This window comes from Melospiza georgiana, chromosome 2 (genome assembly GCF_028018845.1).
Source record: "Melospiza georgiana isolate bMelGeo1 chromosome 2, bMelGeo1.pri, whole genome shotgun sequence".
Classification (NCBI taxonomy): Eukaryota; Metazoa; Chordata; class Aves; order Passeriformes; family Passerellidae; genus Melospiza; species Melospiza georgiana.
Window position 1 is genome coordinate 8,726,669 of NC_080431.1, and position 21,242 is coordinate 8,747,910.

Below are 21,242 nucleotides of genomic sequence, written 5' to 3' on the forward strand. Positions count from 1 at the left end.
CATGAGACATCTGGTCAGTGAATGAATGAATGAAGTTTTTGAAAGGCTTAAGTTCACTGCCTGAAGCTCTAAGTCTTAATTATGTCACTAACTGCAGTAACTTATGTCTGTTTCTAGATTATATCATAAATTTAACTACTGAAGTTTTGCTCTTAGGTGTTAGTTTGTTCCTTGTGGCTTTGGATATGGCAAACTTTGCATCCCTGAGTAGTTCTTGCCCTGCTCAATTTTGACCATGTCAGTCATGCTATCTTTAATTTGATTTTTCTCTGTATTGCCTCCTTGGCAATACATGGAAAGAAACAAATGGAAGATGGAAGAAACAAATGGAATGGGGAAGAGCCTTTGCACCCATTTGCTCTTTCTGAACCTTTCATGGCAATCATCCCCACCTATGAAGAAAAGTTGACTTCATGGATAGTGTACTCTGTAACTTGACCATGTATTGGGATGTTTTAAACTCCCAAGTTAAGAAACAATTTTATTTATCTTTTATTCCTCTCATCTTTTAATCATCTAAATGCTCAATAAAGTTGCATGCAATGTGTTTTATAAATTTTTTTCTTCCTCCCAGGTTGGGGATTGCTATCTCTAATAATGTTGATTCCAGCTGAGTTGGAGAGGAAAAAAAAAAGGAAAAAAGCCATGATTTTTTATGAAGGCTTTTAATTTTGTCATGTAAGCAAACTCAGTAACAAAGTTAAGAGACAAGCACCAGATAATAACGCTGTTTCAGCTCCTTCACCAGGAGGAATTTCTTTTTCCCCTCAAGTAGAGTGTGGTCAAATACTCAGTGTTGTGTCTGGAACAATGGAGATGCCAGAAACCTTTGGCAGGATGAAGTTTGAGGGCAGATGGCTGCAGTGCAGAAGGAAGGACAGGAGTCATCTACAGCAGTTTCCACACTGAAATCCTTTGAGTTCTGCTGACAGCTGATCTTGCAAGTTGATTGATCCTTTCCTCCCTCTTCCACTGAAGGGTGTCCCTTCCCTCACTTACACCCACTGCTGAATCAATGGTTTGTGTGGCCACACTCTAAATGGGATATTAGGAACTTCTGCTGAGAGGTGGGAAATGACTGGGGGATGGGAAAGAGGAAAAAAAAAAATATAACAGAAAAAGTAAGTGGGTTAATGTTTGTTAAAACTGTAATTGGTAAACCACTTAAAATTTAAAACCCCTAATTTTTACCTTGGTGTTGTCTCTGTGGGATCCTGTGAAGTACCTTCTTTCATGTAAGCCTGTAGTTAATAAATGTTGAATACATTTAAATTTGAATAGTGTTGAAAATTGGAATATAGCAGCTTTCCTCCCTTATTCTCCCAGTGTAATTTCAATGCTTCTTTGCATACAGAATAAGAATTGCTTTAAGGGATAGTTCTCTGGTATCCTTGTTTTCTTGAGTATTCACCTACTTTCTGCCCTTTCTCCTTCACTCTGAGGCACACTTTGCTTCAGATTCCATGGATTTTTCATCTCTCTGCTCCCCAGGAAGAAGCAGCATCAAATGAGTATGTTTGGGAAAGAAAAGCTTTCCCTTATCTGAAGGGCAACATGCAGAACATTTTTGCTGGGAATGAGTGTCAAGGTTCTGCTTTCCCACATGGGTGTTCACTGCCCTAGCAATTCTCAAGGCTAAATTTGTTACTCTGTGATTTTTCTGTTTCCCTCCGTGGAAATCTTTATATTTTGACGAGTTGTTTCATTGCATTGCTGATTCCCATCTGCTCAACACCCACCCTTTCCCCCTTTCCTGTCCATGTTATCCCTTACTAATTACTGCCCTTGAAATGGGATTGGTGCCTTTGCTCCAGAGGTTTTTCCATGCTGTGTGGAACAGGCAGCACTGACACAGCAAGGCAGCAGTGTTTTTCAGTGATAGTTCTAGCCAGTGGAGGGCAAAATTGTCTCTTGTATTCATTCCTTCATGGGAGAGTTATCTTCTGATGGTTAATAGTTTAAGGGTGCCCATGGAGTGTCCCCAAAGTCCTTTCCAGCTGGCTAAGCTACCTAGTGGAGTAAATAAATCAGCCACTTCCTTGATACATTTTGTTTGTTTGTTTGTTTCAGAAGTTTGAACTTAAAAGCTCCCTCATGGAGTGCTAGAGCATTTCTGGAAATGGTTGTACTCCTTTTATGTATTCTCTGTCTAATAGTAATAAATTAGGAGAGATTTTTAAAAAAATACACAGTAATTCAAAGGATTATGGAAGTATTAAATGCCTAATCTGTAAAAGCAAATAAGTCACCCAAGAAAACTTTAAAAATCGCATTTTTTCATCTATCCCTAATGCATTGTGTGCTGTTCTAAGTAATTTTACTGGAATAATATTTAAGAAAGATAGAGCCAGCAGCTTAGAGCTGAAGAAGCTGCCCCACTTGTGTTGTGTTTGAAGAGTTAAAGTTGGCAAAGAAATAACCACATGCTATAAAATTGACAATTCCTTACTTGTGCTGAAATATTCTCCAAGTATCCATGTATTTGATACAAAGCCAGTTATCCTTATGAGTACTGATAGTATCTGTGGAGAGTAGAAATCTTTTTTTCTTTTCAGTTTGCATAAGTGTGAATTTTTTTTTCAGCTAGAAAGAGACACTTTTTATTTTCCTTATTGCCTGTCAATTATCTCAGTTTAAACCAGACCAATACTGAAGCTGATTTTTGCTCACTGCAGTCAGTGTTGATTGTCAGATGTTTTTTTGTTGAAGTTGAAGAGTAACTTCGTTAGCAGGGATCATCTGTAATGTTCAGGATACTGAATTTTAGGGGAATCATGTGTACTGTCCATAAGATTGTATTGGGAAGCATGAATTTATGTGAAGAATACTTCTGAGGGTACGTGGAAAAGATTTTGATTGCATTTACAAAAGTAGAAGGGCCATTAAAAATATTATCAGAAACTACTGACACTTAGGTAGCAGTGTTATCATGTTAATGCTAGACATCAAATGCTTTTGCCAAACAATGCTTGAACATAAATTGCTTTGGAAATGATGGCCAAAGACCAATTTAGTTTTCATTCAAAGGTGGAAAGAAAAAACCTTTAGAAATTAAAGACAGGGAAATCTATGGTTGCACCTAAAATATCTGGGAACCCGTTCCCTCATTTTCAAATAACATTGGTTTTGGTTTGCACATAATTTTCCTAAATAACTGGAAGAGTTTTATTTCACAATCCTAAGCAGCTGTAATATTATGTCTCATTATGGGATAGCTTTCCCTAATGAATATAATGATAATTTGCTGTGTCTAGCAAGTCTGGTCACTTGCTGCAGTTGTCAGTGTAGAATTTCTGTTGCTGTTGAATGTGCTGTGTGCATAGCGGTCACTTGGCTTGGTGTCCTGTCCTGGTATTTGCCTTCAAAAATTTGCCTCTCATAGGGAAGATTCCCATTGTCAACGTTTAAGTTTTTGTTGTGGGTTTTGTGTATTTGGGTAGTTTGGAATGAGTCATTTTGTTGTTGATAGTTGTTAGCGTTTTGAGGTTATTTTGTGTCCTTGCTCTTTCCAAGCAAACAAAATGGCATTTAAGGATTTCATATGTTGAGATCCTGACACATTTTATTTGTGTGCTCTGTTATATAATCTCATTTGGTGGTGATAACCTTCCTTAGCTTTTCACCTGAGTGCCTCTTCATAAAATTGTAAGGTAAATAATGAGGTAACTGAAGTAGCAACCAAGGTGTATTTTAAGTCCAATAAATTGTGTAAACAGAGGAACTAAGAGTATTTTTCTGTTGGTGATGAGCAGGTTGACCAGAAGGTGAGAGTAGAGCAATAAAAAATATTCTTAAGTATCTTGAAAGCTAGAGGTGCTGGTAAGGGGAGATAATTTACTAGTTTATATTTTCTTTAGGAGTAAGAGGTTCATGTCTTCTATACATGTATATTTCAGTCATACAGTGCTGTCTCTTGGGTAACTGTGTCAGCCTTAGCATCAGCACTAAATTGTTGTGGGTAGAAGGAAATTTTATGTGAAGAAAAAAAAATATTTTATGAGCACAAATATTTTGTAATGCTGACATAGATGCAACCAGCTGTGTTGGAGTCTCACAGCTGAGACTTGGTAGTAATGAAAATCTCAACAGAGAAAATGTGTAACACCTGGGAAGCTAATGATGACTTCAGTTTTCAGTCAGGTGTGCAGAGTTATGTTTTCTGTTGTTGGTCTCGAGTTCTCATTTTTAAGGAGCTAAATCTTTTGGTATCCTGATTATTAACAAAAGCCAGTACTGTGAGTTACCTTACCCTGAAGGTGATGGTAAATATTTATTGAAATCAGAATTTCAATATATGAGTTTAATTATGGATGTCAGAATTTCTTTATTGGTTCACTGTTCTTTAGGAAAAAATGGTGGATTTACCCAGATCTATCCACAAAAATGATGAAATATGACTCTGGAACATCATGAAGGTAGGCTTTTCAAACCAGGAATGTATATGATATAATTGGTGTTATGACAACAGCACACAGGGAGAAATGTTTGTTTATGTGGGATTGTCCATTTCAGGTGTAAATAGTATGGGAAATGTCCTACACTTAAGTAAAACAATGAATAGGGACTCAGGGAAAATATATTCTATTTCCTTTCCTGTCTTTTGAAAACAAAGTGAGGAAACTAATTTTTTTTTATGAGAAAGTGAAGGACTATATGAACAACCAGTGAAGTCAAATACTGAGAACTATTCTCAGACCTGTAGTTATTTTCCACGCCTCTCTTGTTCTGAAGCTTAGGAAAATTTCTAAGACTCATGTGTGTCTGTGTATGACTGATTAAAACAGAATTGATGAATTGACAGTAATGAGATTTGTGAGTGGCGTCAGGCCAGTGTTTTTAATTAGAGCCTGCTTGCCATCTGAGCAGTGCAGCCAAGGGGAAGGTGCAGAGTGCTCCGCTCACACCCACGAGCAGCCAAGTCATTTCACCTCTGCTGAGGACAGAATGCTTTATGGAATGGCATAACCTTAAGGTGGCCTTACCAAAAGGAGGCAAGCCATGCTGAGAAGGGGAGTAGAAAACATTTTGCCTTGTGTTTTAGTGGTGAGTAATGTTAATTGTGTTTTCCGGGAGCAGAAGCTTGGAAGATTAGAAAGGAGGATCTACTGTTAATAGGCAGAAAATGTACTTGTGGATTTAAATAAAAAATCTGTTTGTTTTTTGACAAACAGATAAAGCAATTTTGTGTCTTAGTGGAAGCTGCATTTCAGGTCCTCAAGTTTACTCATAGTTTCATTCAGCACCAGTACCCAAAGACCTGCAAAGAACTTGAGCACTTTTCCCTCTAGGTTTTGGTGAACAGATGATGTGCTGTTGGAGGAGTGGAGGTCCTCATGGTGCAACTTGGGCATGCCCTTTGCCTTCAGATGGAAATGTTCAGTACATGGGTTTTGGTAAAAGCAGTAGCCTAATGTCATCTCTACCTCATTTTTACACATTTTTCTCTTAAGGGATTTTTTATTCATATATGAACTCTATATGGCTGGTGCATAAAACCATTTTTAAATAAAGGCATTTTAGGTATTTATCTTCTCATTCAGAAGGCTGACATGTACAGACTGCTTGTATTAGCATCTGTACTTTCACATCATAGTAAATCTGTAGCTGAAGATTTCTTCCTTAGCATTCAAAGAAATTCCATAAAAATTACTGGACTTCACATCTAAACAACAGGAGAGGACCTCTAGGGGTTTGCTCACTGGTGGTAGAGGTAAATTCCACAAGGTACTGCTATTTAAGTATTTTTTTCTGTCTTTACTCCTCTAGAGAGGCATAGGGCTTTTTGTACTATGTTAAATGTTTCTATTTATTTACATGTAAGTAAATAACTGGAAATTAAATAATTAGAGCATTTAATTTTAGTACAACTTCCTATAAATTCAGCTTAGACCAAAATGGGTAGGTGAATGCATTATTATTGTTATTATTGAAGTGGTAAGAATATTCTTAATAGAAAACAAGCATATTTTCTGGACTGCTGCCATCTTAAAATACATACTCTTTCTTTGAAGAAATGAATAGTCAGATATGCAAAATTATTCAAGCTGCCCTTTTCTGTTGGGAAGTATTTGCTCAATATGGTATTGCATTACCTTAAGTCTAATACTAATATTGTGAATGATTAAAATAATATGAACACCCCTGACTGTAGATTAAAGGTCTGTAAATCTGACAAGCCCGTGCTGAGCTCTGGATTTAAAATCTTAAACTTGATATTTTATTTTCTTCATCTTGCATGGTGAATTAGGAGTGGAGTAAGCTCAGTTTTGGGACTGCCTATGTAACCTGTGTGCAGGCTGGGGTCATCCATGGCAGCCATCTGAGAGAGCTGTGTGGTCTGTGTGCTCTTCATGTTCAGTTCTGTGCTCTTTGCCTTCTGCTCCCTTGGCTGTCTTGTACATAAATCAGAATTGTGATTTCTTTAGAACTGTTAAACTGTTTCATGCTAGCATTGCATTAAAACTTGCTTGGCTGGCATTTTTGTGCCTTCTGAAATTAGCATGTCCTCAGGCAAGGTATTTATTTTAGATTGTTGGTTAGTTATATTGCCTCTTATCTAATTGCTCAAATGCCTTCATGTGGAAGATTAGACTCATAGAGCAGTTCATGGTTATAAATTCAAGTATAGAAAACTTTAGTTTTACTATTTGCTTCTACAGTAGCATGACAGACATTAACAGGTTTTCTCTTAGAAATTAGGTCTTAATACATGGCCAAGGATTTAGTGTAGGCCTAGAGATGTGCATTGGCTCCACTTCATTCTGGAAACAGGTGAAAGGAGAATTAAATGGTGTTTGATGGAGGACATGCTTGAAAGAGTGGCTGGATTTTTACAGACAGTAGACCTCAGATATTTGGAATCCAGTGCCTTGTGATATGTTGAAGTTGGGACCCTACAATCTAAATTTGGAGCCACTTAAAATCAGTAGTGCCTGTTGAAAATCGTGATTCTAGTGTTTAAATGAAATTGCCTAAAGTGTTTGACTTTATCTTCAGTTGCAAATGTTTGTGGATCATTGTGGGTTCTTAGCCAGTCTGAAAACTGAGATTGTAGTGAACATTGACTTAAGAGCCAATTAACTGAAAAAAGCTGTATAACTTTAAATTTGCATGGGCCTCACTAGCTATGTGAAGGGTGAGAAGCCAGTCAAAAATGTATTTGAGTATGTGTTCTTTTAGGAACTCCTCAGCTTGCCACTTTTGTAGTGCACTTTGCTAACACTGGTCAAAAGCAGACTTTTCAACCCAGGCATCTCCTGTTGGCCAAATAGGCCCAATCACACAAGCCCAAGATGAGGACAGCAGCCCCCAAATCCACAGGTGGATCTCTGTTTGTGTTGAAGGTGTAATACAAGGTCCTAAAATACCATTTTTTGATCAAGAGCTCAGCAATGTCACCAGGCTTTTTCTTTTATCAAAACCTCTTGGCACCTGGTATGAAACTTGGCACCTGCTGTAGCTTTGTGCTAGGAGACCTCTTGGATGCCAGGCAGGTTCAGAACTGGGATTTGCAAATTCTCAATGCTTCTCCCCTCACCTCCCACTCACAAAACAATTCTGTCAATGCAGCTTTCTGGTTTTGGAATATGTCTAAGGCCCTAGGTACTGCAGCTGACAGATACTTCATAATCAAAGTGTTTAATGGTAGGAGGTGATAAAGGGAGAAAAAAAAAATAAAAGTATTGTGAGGAAACAAGGTAAGTAGGGATAGTAACAAACTCTTGCTTTTTTCTTCCCAGAGCAGGAGTTGGCACAGGAGAGGTTGGAGTTTGGGGCTATGGTGTGTTAGCAGCAGAATGCAGGAGAGAGGATGCTTGTAATGAACAGGTTGAGCACAAAGGTCTGATATAACTGTAGAATGAAACTTGTGCTGTGCTGGTCATAAAAATGATTGGCAGGAGGCCCCATGCACAGAGTAAAATCCTGTCTTCACCACTGTGGAAAATTATGGTTTCAGCTGTGAAAGGAGGTGAAGCTTGGAAGGAATTAGCATATCTCTAGCACCGAGTGGCATCTGGAACTGAATGGCTGGGTTAAATCATTCAGTGGTGATTAATGAGGCTCATTGCTCAGGTTGTGCAGCCTTTAAAAATTAAAAGGAGAAATTTAAAAGTAGATGCAAAGCAGAAAGAAGGAACCAATGCTTTATTTACCTCTTTAATACAGAGGGCAGAATGAAGTCTTCCCTACCTTTTGTGATACAAGGAGAGATCTGTTAAGTGCTGTTGTTAAGCTCAGAAACTAAAAGATGAACTTCTGAGTAATTGTTTTGAGGAGCATTTTGTGACTTTTCAAATGTGCATGTAGCAATGCAGACCTTGAAATGGGAAGGAGTGGTGCAAGATGCGGTTTTGCTGCTGCTGAGTACTTTGCTTTCTAGAAAACTTCAGAAAATAGTGATTTCTGTTTTCTCTCCCACTCATGAATGTTAATCTGTGTTACCTGTAGGGAAAGCAAATATTGAAACACACAAAGTGAAACAGGCTTAGAGGCATAGCATGCACTTTAACTTTCCTTGAGCGTGGTTCTGGCAGCTGCTGAGCTGAATGGTGATGTAGCTTGGTGTCATATCAGGAATAAATGTTCAAAATGTTCAAAGGCTGTTCCTCTCTTAAAGGATTACAGTACTGATAGGAACACACTTCTGTTTGCTTTCAAGTTTTTAGTGGAGCAAGTACAGAGACCAGTGAAGTGTGTGTTTGAGTGTTAGATTTTTTCCTTCAGAATTGTCAAAAAAAAGAACCCCAAACCCAAATAGTGGCATCATTAATGGAGCTATTGCTTGAAACAATTGACCTTTCCACAGCAAGTTAATATAGGTAGAAAATAAAAGGGAGCAACAGTAAGGTATTGTCCCTCTGGAGCTGAAACAGGATTCCACTTTAATTTCTGTCCACTAGGGAACAAAGTTCCCTGAAATGCGCTGCTGAAAAAATCTCTGCTCACAACAGTTTTGGATTCTGGATTGCTGCTTTTTAATTCTTTACTGGCTTTCTGGCTTTTATTTGGGGAGAGGATGGTGGTGTATTCAGCAGAAAATAAGGAAGAAATAATATATAGACTTTTTTTAAGCAAAAGGTTTGCATCTTTTTCAATCATACTTTAATGTGGTTCCCATGACCATAATGTGCAAAGAGACTTTTTAATCCTCATTCTCCCTCCAGTGCTTCATATTAGATGGGGATTTTTTTGTTTTCCCCCTGCATTTGCTGGGACAGCCAAGGTAGGGCAGTTGACCTGGTGCTTTAATGTTGTGACCAGGAGGAGTGAATGTTATTTCCACAGGCAACTTTTGTGGTGGTTTTGTTTGTTTGCTTGGGTTTTTTGTTTGTTTTGGGTTTTTTTCTGGTTTTGTTTGTTTTCTGGAGGGTTTTCTTGGGTTTTGTTTGTTTTTTTCCAATTCTCTTACTATAAGGTTTATTGATAGAGTATGTGTGTTTGTTTGATTTTTGAGTAATAACTAGGATTTTTTTTTGCAGCAACATGACTGTTTAGATGTCTAAAAGTCAATTATTACTCCAAAAAGATTGGATTAAAGTCTGCATTGAAATTATTGTGTCTTCAGAATTGATAGTTACGTCTTTGACAGAAATTTACATTTTATGTTACGTCATTTCCCAGAAAGACATTTAAAGTTTGTTTTTCTGTTACCTTATTACAGGAGGGAAGGCAGCAACCTCTCAGCTAGAAATTCACAGTGACCTACAGTCTAGTAATAATTAGAATTAAACAGAGTTAGTAATTTCACTTGGCCATTTCGTCAGAATTCCTGCAGGCATGCAGCTGATAATTTTGAATCTCATAAAATGAAATTTTATTTTACTCACCTTACTAAGGTCAAGTAAAAAGCCACATCAAGTTAATGAGTCCTTTTCTTTGCAGTGAACTGAACGTGGCGTTTGTTTTTGTTCTGGCAGTCGTGAAATCACAGGGTGTTGGCGACAGGTCCATTATTGGCTCTGTGCAGGGTTGCTGAGGGCTCTTACTCCACCCAGTGCATTATGTGTGCAGACTTTAACGTACTCGTTAAAACTTGTTTCAAATTCAGGAGTCTTTTTTTTTTTTTTTTTTTTTTTTTTTTAAAGCAGTAATAAAAGGAAAAGAAAAATAGCTCCCTCTCATTTATTAGTGTAAATGAAAGAGTAGCAGCAGCTACTTTTGTGACCTGAGGAAATAAAACAAAATTTGGATGAGTTCTCAGCCCCTAAAGTCAAAGGAGGTTTGACTGTTGATGTCAGTTTTAATCTTGCTTTGCAGAAGCTCAGGTTGTGTGTTACTTACTCTACACGGTGTTACATAGAAACCTTAACAGTGGAAAAAAGGACATGATGACAAATTGTTCTCAGCTTAAAAAATGAGACTCATTTAATGGCCTTTAAAATTCTGTGATTTAGGTTCCCTTTTTTCATTCATTGTATGATTGAATTTCTTGGGTTGTTGGTGCTGTTGGTGTCTTTTATGTGTGGTAGCCAATCTTTCCTCTGCTCTCAGAACAGCCAAACTGGTTTTGTTTCAGCTTCTCATTTTTGTCTTTGATTTTTAATTTTTTTTAATATATTTTTGTGTCTGATAGGTTTTTCTAAACATTTTTTTGGAATTTTCCTGTGCTGTACAAGATACTCTTTTTTCTGTTTTCTTTCTTTGTTTTTTTTTTTTGGTTGCATTTAAGGAAGTATAATACATAAATCCAAGAGTTTGTTTTCTGTAGTTGTGGGTTTTCAGACAGCAAAAATGCTCAACTGTCAGTTTTGAAAACTAGTACAATCTGATTCCTTCTAGCCAGTATTTGAAAGGAGCCATAATATGTTCTTACTTAGGTGGCAGTAAGCTCATCATGTTTTAGAACATGTTCTTTTCAAACCTCTACTAATTTTTTTCTTCCATTTCCCTATGAAGTTTTAAATTACACAAAAAATGAAACCAGACCTTTCCCTGTGACTTGTCCTTTTACCTAGAAGTACCAGGTGTCTGATCAATAGCATGTGCTGGGAAGCAAGAATTTCATCTGAGCAGAACTGAAATGCTCTTATTTACAGCTTCCATGAGCTAGAATTTGTATGCTTTATTTTGTTTTGCTTTTCACCTGGTCACTGCTAGGTAGAGTTTTGTTATTTCACCACTGATTTAAGACACAGATATGTACATAGTTTTCTTCAGGCTTTTAAAGGCTCAAGTTTAAGTGGTAGATCATTATTCTACGCATCAAAAGTGAAGGGTGATTAACTCTGTCTGGGTGCACGCAGTGTAATTTTAGAGGCTACAAATGTTGTTACAAATCAGGTTAAGGTTTAAAGGTGAAAGTTTGGCTGAATGACTTTTACAGCTTTAAGTTAATGTATGCAAACAAAGAAACTCTTGTTTTCTACCCATTTGTGTCTAATGAGCAAGTAGCTTGTGGTACAGAAAAGAAAATGGGATTATTGTGCAGTTTGCCATAAAGTTAAAAGTACATACTTTTTACTTCAATTTAGAAGTTCCATTAAATAGACTGAATCTAATAACTTTTTTTTAGGCTCTTCATCATCTAAATGTAAAGTGAAAGGAAAATGGCTTTAAACTAAGTGATAATGATAAACTAAATGATGATGGCTTTAAACTATTATAGCTTAACTTTTAGCATTAATGTATTTTTGTAGATTTCCTCATGATGTCATTAAATAATTAGAAGAACCTGTTGAAGTAACACATTAAATGCTCGTAGTATGTTTAAGCTTTACTTCTAGGTAGTTCTAAAGTAGTATTGATGACTTGGATTTTCACTCAATTCTCTGACTTAGCTGTATTTCTGAAACTGTAAGTTCAACAGCATGTGGGAAGAGAATGACCATTTTTTAAATAACAGGGAAGTTATATACAAGGCAGGATTTTTTTTAAGGTATCAGCCTGATTTATGATGTTAAAATTGTAAATAATGGCACAGGTAGGGTCTGTCTACTCTGTCCTTGTATCTCCCTCCCTCACCCTTAAAGATTTCTTAAATAGTCAAGCAATTGGGAAGCTCTTTGCAACTTCTGTGATGGTTTCTATATACATTGGCTAAAAGTTAAATAGTGTGGATTTTTATAGGACTACAAAGTAGCTTAAGAAGCTGTTCAGCTGCATCTGTAGTGATCTAATCTGCCAGCCATTCTGAGTGCAAAAGCCAGGGTGTATAAATGGAATGAAACAAAAGGGAAGTGATTAGCGGGAATAAAAATAAACATCTTTTAGTCTCGGTAAATGATACCTTTAAAGCACAGCAGCCTTGTCGAATATAATTAAAGTTGTAAGAACTGGGGTAAGGTGAGTGGGCTCTATTCTCTGAGGTCATGGTGGAAATACAGAGGTCAGGGTTTTGCACTTAGTCTTATGTAAACAATGTCATGCCTTGCTAAGTATAAGAATTGATTTTACGAGGTTAAGATAATTTAAAAAAACCCCAAACAAAGTAACAAAAACCCTCAAACAATAAAAAAAAAAAAAAACACCAGAAAAAACAATCCAGGAGAAAACAAGTCTGGGACAAAGGTATATTCATTTGATACTAAAATTTGAGTGCAGCTTCCTTATCTTCTTCTAACCAGTTGATGGAAAAAGGTGAAAACTGTGAAGGATAGGCTTTTATTGGGGATGCTGTTGCTGCTGAGTGATTCTGTGCTGTACCATCTCTCTAGCTTTCCCTGAACCTGTTCCTTAAAATCTGCAGGCAGGCAGTTGTTTGGTTTTGCCTCTGTTTCAAATTGAGACTTCTTGATAGAATTTTGTATTTCTAGCTAGGTCCATTGAAAACTATTTTCTTTTGCTGGGGAGTTCAAGTGCTCATGTTGCTTGCAGCCATGACTCATAGAACCCTAGAATTGTATGAGTTGCCTGTGACCTCCTGAAGGAGTGAGCAGGGACATCTCCAACTTAATGAGGTTGCTCAGAGCTCTATCCTGACCTCAAGTGTTGCTGTATGCCTCCCCAACTATAACATATCTTTATTTAGTTTCAGTGGTTGTAGGGTTTGAGTCTCTTCGTAAGTGGTTTGGATTATGTATTCAGACTTACATTTATGCATGGTAGAGAAGAAATTAAAGGGTGTAGGGGTATCCTGGCAGTTCTCCCTTCTGAATGACAGGAATTTTGTTTCTTTTCCCCCTGCCTCATCTCTGAGTCCTTGTGTTGAGCCTCCTTTCATTACAGTTCATCACCAGTCAGAGCGAACCAGCAGCTCCAGACAGAACATGTCTCTGGTTAAAGAAGGAGGGCTGGCAAAACCCATAAGACTTAAATTGGAAATGGAGTTCTGGAACTTAGTCTGGCAAGCACAGGCACCACTCCCTCCCAGAAGTTTCCAGGGCAGTTGCTCAGGCTTTCAGAGGCTTTGTGCAGCCATCCCCCAGCTGTGAGCTGGCCGGGACCAGTTTGAGATGTCTGGTTGTATGAGCTGTCACTGAAGAGGGCTGCAGGCTCTTGCAGGAGAGGAAGATGGGTGCTCAATACAGTGATTAAGCATGAGGAAGAAACGCCCTGCAGTTCCAACTGGCTCTGGGCAGCTCTTCCTCGGTGTGAGACGCTGCTTTAATGTAGGTCAGCTTTAACTGTTGTAAATGAGTGTAGTTCCAGCGAAGTCAATGAGCCGCTGTTAATTTACTGCACTTGAGAATCTGCCCGAGTAGATGAGCAACTAGAAAACTCAAAGGGAAGTGCTTATCCAGCAAGAGAACTTCAAAACCAGAGAGGTGTTTTGTATTTGTTTTCTTCTCCCTCTCTCCTGAGGAAGAAGTTAACATTCCTACATCTCAGTGGTGTTTAGTGAAAGTAGAATTTTATTCACAGAGAGAGCTTGTAAGCTGTTGCTGTTTTGGAAATAAAGGGATAATAGGTGTTTCAGCTGCTCACTCCAGATCCTCTCTTTGCTAATAAAATGAGTGGGTATCACTTCACAGCACAAAATTGTCAGTCAGCATTCAGCATGATTGACATAATTAGCAGCTTCTAGCTGGAGGAGGTTGAAGATTGCTTTTGGTGGAGACTGCTAACACTTGGCCTTGCCCTGCTCACAGAACAGAGGCATCATGGATCCCAGGGGTTTCAGTATGTCTAGTGAAAATTACATAAACACTGTGTTTTACCCCAAAAGCCTCCTTGGCTGTGTTGTAGTTGTTTACCTATGCTGTGAAATAGTCAAAGAACAGGATGTAGGCTGGTTCCACCTTTGATGAGGCTCATGAGACTCTGTGCACTCATGAGGCTCTGTGCATTCAAAACTGCTTCATCAAAGGCAGGCTTGGGTCAGCCTGCTCCTTATAAATGCAAATGTATGTCACAGGAAATTGCAAGGCTGGTAACACTTACAATTTTCTATTGTTCAAGAAATAATAACCTTACTGATCAAATGAAAACTGGGGCTGTTTTGGCAAGCTGGATGACAAATCTGGTGTCTGCAAAAGCTGTGCCAGAGCAACTAAGCCAATAAAGTTTCCTAACCTAATGTCATCAAATAATGCTGTTTGTAAATCTTTGAGAGGGGTCAGATGCTATTGGTGACTAGACTGTGCACTCCTTGAAAATGTACAAATAAAAAGAAAAAAAGCCTAATTCCATAGTGTACTACGTACACACCTATTGGAGGAGTGTGCATTAACTGAGGAAAGAAAATGCCAGCTGACTCAGTTTTATTGCTGTCCTCAACAATTCAGTTCTAGCCAGGGACTTTAAGACTAAACTCTTCCAGCTGATGAGATTATTTGGTTACCTGGTTTTAATGTTGTTCTAAGTGTCTGCAGGCCTGGAAAATTTTTTATTTTGTTCAGTTTGAATTGCAGCTCTTCACTGCTCAGTGCATTGGTTCCTCCTGTAAGCAGATACATTGAAGTTTCTTATATGAGGTGTTTTGCATAGCAATTGCTCTGTGTTTACACTAGGTGCAACTATGCAGAATGTTTACTCTTTAATGTGTATTTCCTATTTTTGTGATCAAATAGCTCCAGGAATATGCCTGCATTTTACATTTTAAACATTCATAAACACATGATCAGGAGCTTTGCTACTTTCCCTATCCACAGGCACTTCAAATTAAACGTTTAGCCTGAATTTTTTTGGATAATTCAAAACAGTATCAAGTATCATCACATTGTATGTTGTGGGAGTTTTGTGTTTGTGGGATTTTTTGGTCAATGATTGTCCCAGGTTGCACCCTGGTTGACTGTGTAAAACTAGTTGCCATTTGTATCTGGGACTCCTGAGAGACTCTTTGAATCATCAGACATTTAATTTTCTGGCTGTATGAATTCAGGGTTGTAAACCAAGCCAAATGAAAAGAGAAGGCTCCTCAATATTTCTTTTTTCCCAGCTCTGTAATGTGCTTTGTATATATAAGGAAGCAGGATTCTATTTGGTTTTGAGTTTAGGGTAACCCAAACATGGCCTTAAATTCTCCAGAGCTGCAATCAGGGCTGAATCAGGTCTCCTATCACATTAGTCTGTGATGAGGGCACATCCTCCAGCACAGGCACCTGTTTTATTTGGTGTCTTCTTCACCGCATGGGCATTCTCTTGCCTTGTGTACATGATCTGGACAGCAGCAGCAGTGCTGGTCCCAAGGCTGCCCTGAGCCTGCAGATTAGGGAGTCATTTCCTAGCTCCAGATCAGTGGGGATGTGAAGGCACTTGGATGTGAGCAGTGTTTAACACAGCAAGTGTGACAGAAGGGTGATGGAGGGTTGGGGACAGAGAGGAGCTCAGCCCCGTGTGATCTGCACTGATAAATCAGAAACAAGCCTCATATGCAGGACTTCCTCAGCTGCTCCTTCCTTCCTGATCTGAGCTTCCTTAGCGTGCACAGTGTTGTAGGAGATGACAACAGAACATTTCTTGGTTTGGCTTGTTGGTTATGTGATTGCTCTGTCATTTAGTGTTTTGTTTTTTTCTTTTTATTTTAAGCAGTCTATTCCTCCAGACGTCTTGCTTGCCCTGCCCTATTTATTTTAATTACAGCCTGAGTTAACTTTTCTTTGAACATGTTAAGGTATGTCCCTGAAATAAATATGTATTTTGTTTTGAAAGTCAGATATTATATTTTATCTGGTGTGTTTTGGAATGTGCATAGCATAGTTCCCTGGCAACTGTTAAGCAAAATTATGCCTTTATGTATATTGTAGTGTAGGAAATTATTATTTTAGTTTTAAGTTACATACCAAGTTATTTTTTTTTAAATATGAAGTAATTCCCTTGGGGAGAAAGTGGGATCAAAAGCCATTTCTATTTAAGAAGTTGGGTTAAATATTGTCAGTGTTAATACTGCAATTTTGCTAATATTTGTAGCCAGTGAAATGACATGTCAGTCTTGAGGGCTAATACCCAGCTTCAGGGCAGGTGTCAAACCAAACTCTTTTCCTCCTAAACTTTGTTCTCTATGTTACATTCCAACTAAGGGAATCAGAGCCCTGTTTGTTTCTGGGGTGAATTAAACTAAAGGAGGCAATGTTCACAATCAGACTGGCTGGGGCTCCGGGCATCCTGGTCTAGTGGAAGGGGGTTGGTACAGGATGGTCTTGAAGGTCGCTTCCAACCCAGGCCATTCTAGGAATGTTTCCACAGTTTGGGTGTGAAAAGTGTCAAAAGCTGTGTGCTAGTGTGCCCACACACCTGAAAGATTGCATGTAAAGTTTCTTAGTTTTCATAGATTTGGTTCTGTTTTAGAGACGATGTCTGGCTTGTAAGCATGTAGACTTAAAACCCTTGAAGCTTAAAAACATTCTGCTCATATATGAAAAGAAATTTAGGGAAAAAGGTGAAGACTGAATTGAAGTTTATTTCTGAATTGGAACCTGATATAGGGCATTAGAATTTTCAAATAGATTCTTCTGGAAACTGTGCATTTAAACAGCTGTTTCTGACATGTATTTGCCTCTTCTTGCTAGTGTGGTATGTGTGGGATATCAACAGAGCTGTAATTTAGGGAGTGTGTGTTTTAATTAGCTGGAATCTAGAAAGATAGATGATTCAGGATTTTTTCTTCACTTTTGATTTTCATTGACATAAAGATGCTTTTATGGGCTCTTTTGGTTTGACCTGATGTAAATATCCACCCATTTAACCTAAGGTTCAGGTTGCTTTTGTGTTGTTTTTTGTGGTTGTGTTGTGGTTCAGTGCTTGTTGTTTTGGGGGGTTTTCTTTGTGCCTATTGTGTGTGTTTGTTTGTTTTAATGGGCTTAAGAAATCACCAATTAGAATGCCATGAAAGCCAGGGAAGAAGATCACAGCACCCAGCCATCAGAAGCAATCTGGGAAGTATTCAGCACTTGAGCTAATTAATTCCTGTGTATTTGCCCTCTGATACATTGGCCACCTTTAATTGCATACATTCATTAAAAAATAGGTGCTTCTCTAGCTGTATTTGGTTTTTAAAAAAATATTTCTAGCATGAAGGAACTTGATAGAGAGTCTGAAGAAAAAGATTTATTAAAATAGCTACACACTGGCTTCTGAAATAATTTTACCTTTTTGGATGAAGCCCTGAAACAAGACTCCATTCAACAGCATGAATGTAAAATTAGAGTGTAGCCGGTATTATCTTGCCATCATAAGGAAGTGGTTTCAGACTCACAGTTGAAGGAATGTTGTGTTAGGGATAAATATTTTATACATCCTTTAACAATGAAGGACTGGTTCAGTTTGATTTTCTCTGTATGTGTGTGCTTTTAAATATTTAAAAAGAAAACAGAAAAACCCCACCCCAAAACAAAAAGCCCCACAGAATTCTTTATCTATCCTCATTTCATTTATCTTCTGTTAGGGATAATTGAGGAATATTGGACATTCACCTAATCTTCCCTGTTGGTGTGTATTACAGGAAACATGACAGTGGATTGTTAAATGTTACAAGTGCTCTTCCTGTGATAAGGTTTGGAGATTTTCAGGTACAGTTGGAAATAGGGATTGGATTTATTTGCTGACATGATGTTAGGTTTACAATTGTTAGAATTGCTACCAACAAGAAAAATCCCAGCTTTTATGTAGTAATATTTGTTACTACCTTATTTTGGAACTGTGTAGGAAGTGTTATATCTGCTTGGAATGTGTTGGTATTAGTCATGTAACTTTTAGTATAATATTTGAAATAGAGGTCTACAAAATCACACATTTTCTCAACATAATTGAAAAAGAACATTTTTCAGTTTCAAGAGCATCAAGAAAACAATCATTCTTAAAGTTATATATAGCAATATATTTCATCTCACTGTATTAAGATATCCTCACCAGAGTGATAAAATCTTAACTATTTTGATTATATTTTTTCATCTTACTTTTTCACTTTGAACAGTCTTAAGGAGTAAACCTTGTAAGCAAAAATTATATTAGTTTCTAAAGATAAGCTCTTCCCTTCCCTGCCTTCTATGAAATGAAAACGATTTGTCATGGGAATAGACTTCAAAGTTCAGTTAGTAATTTTGATAAATAAAATCATGCACAAATCATTAAGTACTTGTTAGAACAATCAAGTCAGGGGCTCCATATGGCAATTTATTTTGATGCACTCATGTTTCAGTGTGTGTCAGAATTGAGAGAGAGCTGGTTTGGGAAATTGCTAACATGACTAATCTGGTATGAGTTTTCAGTTCCAACATATTTCAGGGTAGGTAGCTGAAGCTTTACAGCACTTTTGAACAGGTACATAAATATGCAGTTATTGGTCTATTTCCTGATTCACATCCTTCATGAGTTTTAGCTTTCTCTCTATTACATGGATTTTTTTGATTGCTGAGTGCAGATGGTCATGACTGTGTTCTTCACTTGTCTCCAAACACTATTGTAGGAAAGGAAATAAATTTTGCTAGTTTATTTTGGTTTATCGTACATACAAATATATTACTCAAAATACTCTTAAATAGCAGAGTTGACTGTGCTACAAGGAATGTTTCTTAAAGATAATAGGCAATTAAGTTTCTTTCTTCTTTGGTGCACTAGTGTTCCAGCTATGGAGTTAGATTATTTATTGCATCCTTTATCCCAAATGCAAATCCATTGTCCTGAGGTAAAAGTTTCATCTTCCTTCCAAAATCTTTGGCTTTCATCAAATTCTTTCTTTGAGATAGCTGTGAGGTTGTATTTGTTCTTCCAGATCACAAAGTGCCATATTTTGTGTTCATGATACCCAGTCAGTCTGAAATGGATTCATCCTTGCATAGCATACAGATAAAAGTCTGTTGTGATTCATTTTTTTACCCCAGCACATTCATCCTTCTCATGAATAGCCAATAGTTTTGACAATTTTCAGCAACTCCTTTTAGACAAGCCTTTAATCCTCTACTGCTGCCTGTCTCCTTCATTACAAACACAGGTTTAGGCATGCTGGAGAGGGGGGGAAATGTTTTCTCTGAGAAAATATTCAGCCTTAAAGAAAAAATGAAGAATGTTATTAAAATAATGACACTTATGGTTATTTAGAAAAAAAAAGGTATAGCTTGAATATGTATATTTAAACAGCTTGTTACAATTTGGGAAATTTCAGACAGGAGATTGTTGTTTATAAAGTGAATTTTCTGTTCCATTTGAATAGAAAGTGCCATTTAAAAAGATATATAATAACAAGTGCTTCATTGTCCCTCCCATCCACATTGCTAAGCATTTTTTGTTTGATTCCTTCTGTATCTGAGACACTAATTGGAGGATTGCTATGGTAATGCTGTAAGGCAGTTGCCTTAGGAAATGCCACTCTTCCTTCATCCATGCCCTCTTCTCTTATTGCTGTACCTGCCTTGATTCTGCCATGTGAACATGAGGCCACACTGCTCCTATTCCTTCCCTTTCCCTAAAGGAAGTGCATGTCCAACTGCATAAAACTGAGGGAATTAAAATTTAGCATAACACTGGTTACAGAGTGTTGCTCTTGCCTTTTGTATAAACAGCAGGAAATGCCAGGAGCTGCTTTTTTTGTGTGTGTGTGTCTCTGTCAGGTTGTGGTTCAGCAAAAACCAAATTATTTTTCAGGTGAACATAGTTGGCTTCAAAACGTATGCTCAAAACCTGGAATTAAGTTTTATGAGATGGTTGATAAAAGTAGCAGTGTTGTATCTTACAAATTGCTTATAGCAATAATCTTAAAGTATAGAAAGTGGTTTTTTATCTTTCTTGTAAATGCAAGCAAATCCTTGTACATGGCTAGATACTCCCATTTTAATTACTTTTAATAGAAGACACTGTAAAGGTTATGATGGTTCTCTATTGTCAGACTGATCCTGTAACAATAGGGTCCTTGCAGTTCAGGATCCAGCTTCAAGGAAGGACCAAAGATGGATTTTAATGACAGAGTGCGGCAGAAAGAAATTTTGGAGACTTGTGTCATTGGCATTTTACACATTGTGTTTCCTCCGTATGTATGGATGGTCTGGTCAGACTTAGATCATAGAGGCAGACTGAGGCCTCACTGCCTTCCTCAGCCTGGGAGTGCCTCTGTACTCACCCCCAGGAGCTGTGACCTGTCTTCAGGTGCTTTCTATGGATGCTTCCCCTTCTAGCACAGAAACAAAAAGAAGAAAGATGTTCTTGAAGATCTATTTGCCATGCTAGTGCAGGCAGAGTTATAACCAATGAATCTTCTGTAATTAAAGCAGCAACTGCATGACTCAGATTTGGTGCTAGGCAGGTGGAATGCTTTGTTGTGGGTAATTAAATTATAATTCTTCGGCTCTTAGCTCTTGATCATTTTCCAAGGAGTTTTCTGACCATATGCATCACCTGTGATAAGACCAACCTTGTCTTTGTTTGACTTATACATTCCTTTCTGTGTGCCTAACAACCAGGATTGTTGGAATCATGTTAAACATCTGCCTCTGCTTAAAAACCCCCAAAAAACAGGGTTCCGCTCCTGCTTCTCTCAGTTCAGTTTCTCATTGTAGGGATAAAGTAGGACAGTGGGATAGACTGTGATTTCATGAATGTTCTGAATATTTCTGAGAATTAAAACTGCATTTTTGAGTTCCTTGCCACCAAAAGGACTGTTTAACATTACTGCTACAGATTATTTTAATCAGGGAACCAACAGAGAGGAAGAGAGTAATCCTAAGAATATGTATTTTTAAAGTATATTTAATTTCTTATAGAGTAAAATATACTTCTTGGACTTAGATGAATGCCAATTAATAGCTAATGAATAATACAAAGTTAACTTTGTATTATGTTTGTATTGCATATAGCTACTTTGTCAAATTTAGCTGGTTTTAACCTACCATGTTCTACGGAACGGTTTTTTCAATAGTAAAAATATTGTAGTTCTA

General features: G+C 37.6%; 1 protein-coding gene across 4 annotated transcripts in view; it reads left to right on the top strand.

The window, feature by feature from the left end:
- The window catches only part of ROBO1 (roundabout guidance receptor 1), a 680,447-nt gene that overhangs the window by 387,562 nt on the left and 271,643 nt on the right, over positions 1-21,242 (top strand). The window lies entirely within an intron of this gene.